Here is a 12,110-nt window from a genome sequence, read left to right as displayed (position 1 = left end):
TTTGGAACGTAATGCCTTCTGGTATAAAAAATTGTGTATGTGGGTGGGCGGGGGGTAGCTTTAATATTTATTTAGGGGTCATTTACTGTTGTCTAGGAGCCATCCTTACAATAGATGTTGTTTGCCAAATTTCAATTTACTGTTGCAGGTTTGATCCGCACCACGTTCAGGAGGCCAAGTCCAGTGGCAGGACGAGCGCGCAGAACGTAGATAACATGATCTATCAGCGGTATATGTAGCATATGCAGTAAAAGGACACCTCTAACAACTAGGCATCATGACGTAGTCTTGCCCTCCCGAGGCAGCAGACCTGAATATAATTAGGAATGTTAAGGGAATCATCAAGTCCAACTTGCTTACCAAAAATTACCTGCATGATGCATCGCTATGTTATGGGAAGCCGTGAAGACTGAATGGGATGCCCTCAAGGATGACGTGGACCTTGCCCGCATTCTTTGACTCCCTGCCTAGGCGCGTCGCCGGTCTTGCGCGCGCAGTGCGGAGAATTCCAGCATTAACTTTTGATTCTTATCTACATGAGTCTTGAGTCGAGGCCTTACTTAAGTATAAAATGCGCCAAACAAATAATGATTATTTGGTGATAACACAGCGTAGCCCTGAACATCTGCGGATGCACGTGCATGCAGCTATTCCTTAACCCCCCCCCCCCCCCCCTCAAAAAAAAAAAAAAAAAAGAACGTGCGTATTCATTCCCGCTTCCGAATACAGTCATCACTCCGAACCCGGCGGCTAGCTTTTCCAGCTCTGCTGACGCACGAAAGGAGCGGCAACCTTCTCGCAAAGAGAGAGAGAGAGAAGAAAACTGCAACCATTCGGGGCTGTGAGTCCTTGCTCTTTCAGCAGTTCTCGACAGGACACAGACATTGAGACGTCTCAGTGTCGTTTTTCCAGTGGCACGTGAGGAGGCCTCCTCCGCAGAAGGCCACCTTTGACAACTTCTTCGTCTCTCAGTCGCTACCTCAAACCCTCAGGTGGCTACAACTGAACAATTGAAACTGGCATATTTCAAATACCTGGTTAAATATACCATGTCAAGCATATTTAACAAAGATGTTGAAGAGTGTGCAATATGTAATAAAAAGTCACAATGACCTCTCAACTCCAGTTTGCTTTACCTACAATGTAGGTCAATAAACAAAACAAGATGAACACTCAGAAATGGTAAACATTAGAGCAAATCGCAGAAAAGTATCCAGAGATGAGTAGCTGCTTTTTCTATACACTCCAGGCAAATAGGTGCACTCTGATAAGAATAACTCAAAAACTGCTACTTGCCAAACAATACTACTTTCTTAAAGTTATGGACTAACGCCTTGTAGCTAACTTCAACGTTCAGCTCTATAAACAGAAAAACTAATAACAAAAACAAATGCTCTAAAGTAGTACATTAAATGCAAACGTCTTACCAAAAATATACAGCCCACGGTGTTTTTTTTTTTTTTTTTGCACCTTGCTGTGCACCACGTAATGCACTGAGGGTCCTAAATCTATCTACGGTGAAAGGAACTTTGTTCTTCATCTATCTGTGACTTAAAACTTTCATGGATGTTGCGTAGAGCTTTCATACTGGTTAGAAGCAGAAGTGCACTTTTTTTTCATACTTTTCATATTTTTGACAATCTATAAAATAAAATATGACAAATATCTAATCTCCAGCTTTCATATTTCTTCCAGGAAATAAAAAACAGTTATAACTGAAATCATGTAAAAAATGTTTCATATTAACATGGCTTAAGGAAAAATAAAAGCTGTAAAACCAAAATTAACACAAAATAATTGAAGACCTGTGTTCGGCGTAAATACCCTGACCACAGAAACAGACATTTGTCACCCCTAATTGAGAGCGCAGCATTATGAACACGTGAATAAAAAATGAGAATATAGAAATTGAAAAATAAGAGACTAAAAACAAACGCAAATATGAACAGGGTACAGCCAAAATCTTACGCAGCACGTTCGGCATTTGACACTTTTTTCATACATTCCGCCCAGAAATGGACGGTTCCTTGGTTTCATGAGCTAGTGCGCCAGTTGCATGAGAGAACAAATCTATAAAGTACTTAATAATTTTCATTAGGTATGGTGTTACAAGTTACAAGCGCCTTCCGACAGGTTATGGCCGGCACTATACACTTCAAGTTTCGTAAATCCGTAAGCATGCAATTCTTTTTTTCCCGGAAAGGCAAGGCACTCATCCTTTTCGCTTATAAATGTCAAGTCTAATTCACAAAAACAAGTCGCCATCTCAAAAAAATGAACATGAAAACTGATAATTAAGCGGCTAGTTGAATTTCTGAAGACCTGTGCGCATGTACACTTTTTTTCCTTGAAAGCCACAAGCACACAAAAACACAATTTAGAAACCTCGGGTACGAACGAAAATATTTGAGGCGGTATAGGAAAATAAGCTTTTCCCGGGAACCGTCGCGTACTAGAAAAAAAAAATTACCTTTTAAATAAAAGACTTCACTACTGCGCGCACCCAGGTATGCGATCACGCAAGAAGGTTAGCATCTTTCGCACTGCAGTGCGAAAGTTCGAGATACTCTTGAGAGCGTTTGATTAAATAAAAATGCCGAGCAGCCGTCTTTGCTGGGAACAGCAAAAGTCAGTGCAGATGTGAACAGACTAGCACAGAGCACTCCAGCTATATTCGGTGAACTTTTACGCAGATACTTCACTGAAAACGCACTGACAGTGCACCACTCATAAATCATAATCATAAAGATGACACATGCAGCGTGTCCTCAATGCAGTATATAGAGACACCTTCCGCCATGAACACACTGCATCCACCAGGCGTCACTACGTAGCATGTTTTTGCTTTCACAGGGGTCTCTTCCCCAATGCAAGGTAGCCAACCGGAACATCATTATGGACAACAACCCTGTCTTTCCTACTCCTGTTTATCTATCTATCTATCTATATGGAATGTACAGGAGGCGACGCATTACGCGGTAGGCAGCGTAGTCGAGAATCACCAAGACGTCTGAAATTTCGAGGGGCTTCCTGGAGCTCCAAAACAATGTTTTTCTCTGTTATCGTGCTGCAAACTAGAAAAGGTAAAAGCTGCGGTAGTACATGACGCGAGTTATCCCTGAAAAATGCTTTCTGCAGAAAAAAAAAAAAGTAAACGAGCTGCAAAATCAAATCAAGCTTAAAGTTAGTTTTGTTTGAGCGGCATCGCTGATTAAGAATTTGTTTGCTTTTGTACAAACGTGCTTTCTGAATGGTAATTATATCTCTTATCAAAGTATGGCCGCTTTACGCCTAATGGCCGCTTTACGCCTACGACAGCCGATGAATCGGTGATGCTCTAGCTGCGAGTACTGCGCTGGTGTGGCTGGGAAGTTCAGTCACACGGTGGTAGTAGCCCTGTGCGTTCAAGACTATATTGGCGTGCACGGATTATAAATAGCGAATTAGGCACCGCTTCCGTGCTCCGCTGTTCGAATTTTTTTATCGTCGCTATTGTACACGTGTGCTGACATGTACAACCACGCTTACGAAAAATTCAAAGCGTGCAGGTGCTGCGCTGCTCGAATTTATTTCTATCGATCACATTTTTCTTTTGTCACTTGCGCTTTGAAAACCTACTGAACACAAAACATCCCCAGGATATCCTCCAACATATCACATGCCCTAGATGCAGAACAAACCTGCTGAAGACATCCTCAAAGTAACGTTTCAGGACCGGTACCAAACTGCTTTAATAGGATCTATTCTGAATAACCAGCACTTTTATTTCCTTGCTTTCTAGTCACGATCAATACGCACGTAAAGCACCAAAAATAGTCATCTAGGAAAGTACCTTGCTTGGCAAAATTCGTACGTTTGCGTGAGCTAGAGGATAGTAGTGAAAAACAGCTAAACAGACAACAGTGTCTTATGAATTTGATGGAATGAAGACCTGCCGAGATGTGAAATATTAAGGTCTAATGCGCAGTCCCGCAACGCGCCCCAATGTCGATGTTGGCATTCGCTGAGCCGTGGTGCTGGCCTTTGCTGCCAGTGCCAGTCATCCGAATCGAGGCTATCCTAGCCAAAAGGCGAAGTCAAATATGTCTGGTGCGCATTCGTACCGTTTTTCCTTTTTTTTTTTTTGTTTTCATTTATTCAGTTTTGTCAACTACATTGCGCATGTTTACTGTTATTGAGTGGGCCCCGGATCTCTTATGCAACCGATCTGTTTTAATGTCCTTAAAGACCTCACAAGCTAGCAGCAGGACAGGGAAAACGGCTGGTTCCATTCCTTGTGCGATATCGTACTACTTGCGTTGCGCGATTGAGTCACTGGGGATAAACAGTGCAGACGTTTCGACACTTAAAATTTGCGCAAAAGTTAATTTAATGGATACGTTACTGCAGCCGTCGATACAGAGCTCACTGGCAAGGTGCGTTCTTTGGCGGGGACTTGGCGAGCTCCATCCTGCCGTCTCATGGAGCACGTTAATGTAATAGGTACGTTACTGCAACCGTCGATACAGAGCTCACTGGCAAGGTGCGTTCTTTGGCGGGGACGTGGCGAGCTCGATCCTGCCATCTTATGGAGCACGTTAATGTAATGGGTACGTTACAGCAACCGCCGATACAGAGCTCACCGGCAAGGAGCGTTCTTTAGAGGGGACTTAGCTCGATCCTGCCGTCTGATGGAGCACGTTAATGTAATCGGTACGTTACTGCAACCGCCGATACAGAGCTCACTGGCAAGCTGCGTTCTTTGGAGGGGACTTGGAAAGCTCGATCCTGCCGTCTCATGGAGCACGTTAATGTAATCGGTACGTTACTGCAACCGTCGATACAGAGCTCACTGGCAAGGTGCGTTCTTTGGCGGGGACATATGGCAAGCTCGATCCTGCCGTCTCATGGAGCACGTTAATGTACGTTACTGCAACCGTCCATACAGAGCTCACTGGCAAAGTGCGTTCTTTGGCGGGGACTTGGACAGCTCGATCCTGCCGTCTCATGGAGCACGTTAATGTAATGGGTACGTTACTGCAACCGGCGATACAGAGCTCACTGGCAAGGTGCGTTCTTTGGCGGGGTCGTGGCGAGCTCGATCCTGCCGTCTCATGGAGCACGTTAATGTAATGGGTACGTTGCTGCAACCGTCGATACAGAGCTTGTGGTCTCTACGTGGACATAGGCCACAAACCACCGCGGGTTCGAGCGTCGCGCGAGCCGAAGCCCCGATCAGCCGTCACCACGCGCACACTGAAACACCGCAGCGCACACTCAACCTCCACCGGGAGGAGAGCACTTCGCTGCAAGGACACAAACCTCCAAGCTCACAAAGGAGACGTTTATTGAAACGCCATCCTCCAGCGGCATACACGCACACACGCACACACATACACATATTTACAAACGCACATACGCACACACATACACATATTTACAAAACGCACATACACACACATACGCAGTCGTGTCAAGGGAGCGCGCGAGGAGCAAGGCTCCCCTGCGCGCACGAAGTCACACGGAGTGCGCGCAGCAAGCACGCAAGGGCGTGCTGTGATCTCTCTCTCGCAGTGACCGGAGGGTTTCTTTGAGAGAATGGCGGGCAACCACCGCAAGGTACGCCTGTCGCGGATCGTTAAATCACGATCGACAGGCTCGAGCTTCGCTCTCAGGTAAGACCCGGAGCAGACGAACTCGAGTACACACTGGTCTGTACGGACAAAGGCCGGCAGACAAGAACAGTTGCGTACGCACCTTGCGATGTCTCGGAGGGGTCTCTCTCTGAGCTCAGCTCGGACAGTCGTGCGAGCGCGGCCGTCGAAGCGGTGCCGTGTTCCCGCCAAAAGGCGCCAATGGGAACAGCCACTGGGACGCCAGGGCGGAGCTGTGGCCCGAACGACAGTGAAAAGTCGTCCGAGCCTCTCTCCGCCGCCTCAGGCGGGAGAAAGGGAACGAGGAGAACAACTGGGAAGCGGGCGGCGGCCGCGCAAAGGGCAGCCGCAGCAAGCCCGAATCCCACAAGCTCACTGGCAAGGTGCGTTCTTTGGAGGGGACTTGGAGAGCTCGATCCTGCCGTCTCATGGAGCACGTTAATGTAATGGGTACGTTACTGCAACCGTCGATACAGAGCTCACTGGCAAGGTGCGCTCTTTGGCGGGGACATGGCAAGCTCGATCCTGCCGTCTCATGGAGCACGTTAATGTACGTTACTGCAACCGTCCATACAGAGCTCACTGGCAAGGTGCGTTCATTGGAGGGGACTTGGAGAGCTCGATCCTGCCGTCTCATGGAGCAAGCACGTTAATGTAATGGGTACGTTACTGCAACCGTCGATACAGAGCTCACTGGCAAAGTGCGTTCTTTGGCGGGGACTTGGAGAGCTCGATCCTGCCGTCTCATGGAGCACGTTAATGTAATGGTTACGTTACTGCAGCAGTCGATACAGAGCTCACTTACAAGGTGCGTTCTTTAGCGGGGACTTGGCGAGATCGATCGTGCCGTCTCATGGAGCACGTTAATGTAATCGGTACGTTACTGCGACCGTTGATACAGAGCTCAATGGCAAGGTGCGTTTTTTTTTTTTTGGCGGGGACTTGGCGAGCTTGATCCTGCCGTCTCATGGAGTACGTTAATGTAATGGGTACATTACTGCAACAGTCGATACAGAGCTCACTGGCAAGGTGCGTTCATTGGTGGGGACTCGGCGAGCTCGATCCTGCCGTCTCATGGAGCACGTTAATGTAATGGGTACGTTACTGCAACCGTCGATACAGAGCTCACTGGCAAGGTGCATCCTTTTCCGGGGACTCGAAGAGCTCGATCCTGCCGTCTCATGGAGCACGGTAATATAATGGCTACGTTACTGCAACAGTCGATACAGAGCTCACTGGCAAGGGGCGTTCTTTGGTGGGGACTTGGCGAGCTTGATCCTGCTGTCTCATGGAGCACGTTAATGTAATGGGTACGTTACTGCAACAGTCGATACAGAGCTCACTAGCACGGTACGTTTTTTTTTTTTTTTTGGCGGGGACTTGGCGAGCTTGATCCTGCCGTCTGATGGAGCACGTTAATGTAATCGGTACGTTGCTGCAACCGTCGCTACAGAGCTCACTGGTGCGGTGCGTTCTTTGGTGGGGAACTTTAGAGCTCAATTCTGCCGTCTCATGGAGCACGTTAATGTAATGGGTACGTTACTGGAACACTCGATACAGAGCTCACTGGCAAGGTGCGTTCTTTGGCGGGGAGTTGGAGAGCTCAATCCTGCCGTCTGATGGAGCACGTTATTGTAATGGGTACGTTACTGCAACAGTCGATACAGAGCTCATTGGCATGGAGCGTTCTTTTGCGGGGACTTGGCGAACTCGATCCTGCCGTCTCATGGAGCACGTTAATGTAATGGGTACGTTACTGAAGCCGTCGATACAGAGCTCACTGTCAAGGCGTGTTCTTTGGTGGGGACTTGGCGAGCTCGATCCTGTCGTCTCATGGAGCACGTTAATGTAATGGGTACGTTACTGCAACCATCGATACAGAGCTCACTGGCAAGGTGCGTTCTTTGGAGGGGACTTGGAGATCTCGATCCTGCCGTCTCATGGAGCACGTTAGCAACAGTCGATACAGAGCTGACTGGCAAGGCGCGTTTTTTGGCGGGGACTTGGCGAGCTTGATCCTGCCGTCTCACGGAGCCCGTTATAGAACGGCGCAGTTGACGACTCAATCAGTGGCGATCGTAGCTCTGCTGAAGATAGTGACTGTAGCATATCGTCTGGCACCGATGACGATACATTGTCACTCCGCTTGGATCCCCATATTTGGAAAATTCAGTTCAGCTTCTTATAGGAAGGGTGCACTAACATTTAGAAAGCTTTGCTATGTATTCTTTTTTTCCCTTTTGCCTTGGTCGGGTTTCTAAGAATAATTGAATAGAAAAAGAATGTTTCGTGTCTTATAGACTATTGTAGACACGAGTTTCTTTTTTTCTATGAGATTTCCCATCTGATAGCAAAAAAACAAACGCGATCGGACTGTATCAAAGTGAATGCACGAAAAGCATGGCAAGTAAACTTGTAGGAGTCGGATCTAGATGGCAGTGTTTTGTCCACGTCAACGCCAGAGGTGTCTTTCTCATCAGTAAATATAATTGGTGGGCTTTTGCAGCTTTTCGGAAACAAAGTTGTTTTCAGCCTTCCCGATTCCTGAAGTGTGGCGAGCTAGTGTCGCAGCCTTTCCACGGGTCTGTTTCAATTTTATTCATCAAGCAGCAGATATCATGTAAATAGTGGTACAGCACTTATATGGTTTCAAGTTGCTCACATGCGTATTTTTGGCTCGTCAGAATGAGTGCAGCCAGACATGTCATCTGCTACTTATTGGCATTTCATTAACAAGACCCAGGACTCATGACGCAGATGTGGATATATATGGTCCTGACATATCAATTGGCACATGTATCAAATATTTCTTGTGTTTACATAACTCCCTATCCTGGTCATTAACTTGACTAAGCACAGACTAGAGTTGATCATCGCACGTGATGTAGCTGTACATCAGGTATCTTTCAGCTGCTTAAGCATTTATTTAATAATTCTGAAAAATTACGAAAAAAAATGCTGGCCCGGTTATATACTATGCGAAAATGTTCCTACTGTGTTATGGTTGGTTATGCTGTGTTGTTAAGCCAAGCTAGGCTCATATAGATAACCTAGTCTACAGCGCAGAAATTTAGGAAGCATGGTCAGACACGGACTGCTGTGGTTTAACTCCTCCATGGCTTTCTGCGAACATCTAGGGAACGCAGCTGAAGCACTGGTTCCAGCGGGCGACTCCTCCAGGGCTGCCTGCGAACGCCAAGGGCACTATAGCCGGTTCTATTCGACACGATATTTTGAAGGCGGGGGTCCCAGGAGGAGAGCCAGATGGTCAGCGGTGGCAGTGGGGGAAAAGGGCAGACGCAGGTGACTGGAAGGATATCTGGCATTGTGTCAGTCCGTGCTGTATATTTGTGGAGATATGTATCGGTACAAATAAAGTTCGCCAGATGTATGAAGATGAGCACCAGGTGTGCGAAGTATTAGAAGAAGCGAGGCAGCAAAAGAAGAACAAGCAGCTCCACGCGCCGCACGAGCGAAGCGGTGCTTCAACTCTTCGCACCGTACCTGGGATCATTCGGCGTGAACACGGCGAAACTCGCTCGACTAGCACAGTGAAGCTTTCGCTTCAATACTAAAGAAGTACCGACACACGCTCCTGTTTGCTCCATATGGGAACCAAAGCGGCCTAACAAGGCGGTGTAGGGCTGTCGACTAAAGCCCTTCTGACCCTGACCGCGGCCAGCCATAAGAAAATGGGCGGCACACTGACTCGGACCTCATGATATTAATGGCATTATTTTCTAATTTCCCCACACAGCGACCTTGTGCCTTCCCTGAAAATAAAGCTCTTACAGTCAATCAATAATGGTAAAGTTGCAATATTTAGACTACGAAGAACTCGCAAGCAACCTCAGTGCACCTTTAGTTTTGTCTTCAATTGCACGAATTTAGGGATCGATGCAGAAGTGCACTAGAAATTGTCTGAATGCATTCTAAGGTACTGTCAGGGACAAGCCCCTAGGAGCGAGGAAAAGTGATCTAGACACGGTTCCTTGTCTGGTGTCGATCGCTTAAGCTGAGCATTCTCTACAGCATGTGATTCCAACTTGCAAGTTGACTTTTTGGTGAAGTTGATGAAAGTTGACTTTTGCTTGCGTGCGTGCGCGTGTGTATGCACGCTGCACCAATGCAGCACCTTCAGCTATCTAAGACAATTGTTTCATCCACGCTCGTTCATGTCGTGCCTAGGACTGAAATGAATTTTGGTTTTGCGTGCAACATAACATTATACAATTTTGTGTTGGCTATATGTAATAACTTGTGGGGTTTTTAATAGGGGGATAAGTACGTTTTCCCCTCTCAGCCGCGGCTGACAGTCCAAACCATCCACCCCATCCAGTGATCGCGTGCGCTACCGAGCGAGCACCGTCCACTGCGGGCCGTGCTCTTGGGAAAAAAGGAACACATGCTGACAACAAACTGTCATTTATTGCTGCAATAACAACGCCAGCTAGCAATAAAACACGCTAATGAATCTAGGTCGTCCGACTCACAAGCAAGGTTATGGGCGAATGTTCGTCCATGCTAAGACAGGGCCCTAGCCGAGGCCGGACAGGACGGGCAGGCAGGAAAAGTCCCACGAGCTTTGGCCTCGCCGGCGACTGCGGAGTGCCGTGAAGATGCGTCCCCTCGCGTCAGTTCCCGATTGCGAAGACCCCTGACTTTCTCGCATGTACAGTGACAAGGCACTATACCAGGGGTGGCGCTCATGCTGCCTATACTCCGTTTCATACATCAGGTGCGCAGCGAAAGCTACGCAAGTAGTCCGCAAGAAAGAAAAGGAGGCGTATCACTACAGGCTTGTTTTGTGGCCGAGTGGTTTCGGCGGAAACGGGCTCTATTCCGAGCATACACGTTTGCAATAACTTGCTTCGCGTGCCTGGACATCTTCGCAGTACGGATCTTATAGGAAAAATCCGCTCCGAAGATGCAGTCGAGGTCGCTGCGTTGGATACCATTTTCTTAAAAAGAGACGCGCAAGCGCGAGGCGGAGGACACAGCTGCCAGAGTTGCGGGGCAGCGAAAACGTGACACGAACGAAAACGACAAACAAAACACAATTTCACCGGATCCTTTCTCCCTAACAAAAGGTGCTTTTTAGGAAGTTGATGGCAAATGTAGATGTATTAAGCTTGCAGACAAAGCAACTATTATTTCCTCTCGTCAAGAGCTGGCACTATTTTTCATCGCGGATGCAGGGAGTGCAAACAAGAGCTCTAGCTAGCTTTGGCAATGTTGCACTTGATGTGCTTGATGTATGAAACGCAGTGGTGCTCCATCTGCCTAAAGTTAATGTTAACGTCATCTACGCTGGCGCGATCTCGTGGTAGCTCGAATAACTATCGTGGGGGAAAGCCGACATTAAAGGGAACGATGGGAGATCGTTCCCCACAAACTGCAGAGTACCATTTAAAGGAGGTTAACGCTGCGGCCAGGGGCAGACATTAAATAACTGCACTGAAGCCTGGAGCAGTAAAGCAGGATGCCATATAGCAGAGACTGCATTTCATTTTCTTGTAATGTGATTGAGTGAATATTGAGCATAGGTGTATTTTTGAAGATAGTGTGTAACTACTCCCTTACCTACAATTTTTGTTGACGGTCGCTTATTGGGTGTTTAAGCGTAGTGCCTTACAATAAACCAAAGTTCGTTCTGAAACCCTAAATGTTTTCTCTTTTTTTGGCGATTTATTCCCCTTTTTACTGCTCTGATGTGCTGCTCTTCATTGAAAGCCATATTAGTTTACACTGTGGGGACTGAATCAAATGCCATGCTAATGTTAGTGCAGAATTTCAGGTTTGATGGCTAGAAACAAACCTGCTCGTATTAAGAATTCATTGCTTAGCTTGTTTTCTAACTTATTCTCCAAGCAAAGTTTTATCATTTACTCAATGGTGCTCTGACTGGATTTTAATGTACAGCTCTCAATATGTTATGTGAAAGCAAGACAACAATAGAGACTAGTCAGCTGCACATTTTGATGTACTTAACGCACTATCAAAGAAAATAAACCAGACATAACGAGGTACACAGTAGTAGCGTTCATTAATGCATTCCACGTGCTTTCTCAAGCCAATGTATTCAAACCAACTCATTACCGCTAGCTGTGCCACAATCGTGCGCTATCTTTACTTCATTAAAAGTTTCGCCTTCTGCGCGGTGTGTGGCAGAGTTACTGTGCTTATTCACACTATCTTAGCTCATGCTGGGGACAAAGTTGAAATCGAAATAAAAGAACGTTTGGGGTGCCAAAGGCTGATAAAGATGAGCAAGTACCCATTTGTCACGCGAACAGTTGAGAAGGTAAAACTAATAATGAAGTGAAGATAAAGATAGTAAACGGGCGTGACACAGCCGGTGGCAGTGAGTTTGCTTCAATACATTAGCCTTATAATACGCATAGGCTGTGTCAACATACACCTATTTTGAATAAATCCCAGTTCTCGGTGCGCGCTTGTCCTGCGTACATCATTTTG

The sequence above is a fragment of the Amblyomma maculatum genome, chromosome 1 (genome assembly GCF_055883805.1).
Source record: "Amblyomma maculatum isolate TAMU_Amacu chromosome 1, ASM5588380v1, whole genome shotgun sequence".
NCBI classification, from domain to species: Eukaryota; Metazoa; Arthropoda; class Arachnida; order Ixodida; family Ixodidae; genus Amblyomma; species Amblyomma maculatum.
Note: the sequence above shows the minus strand (reverse complement) of the source record.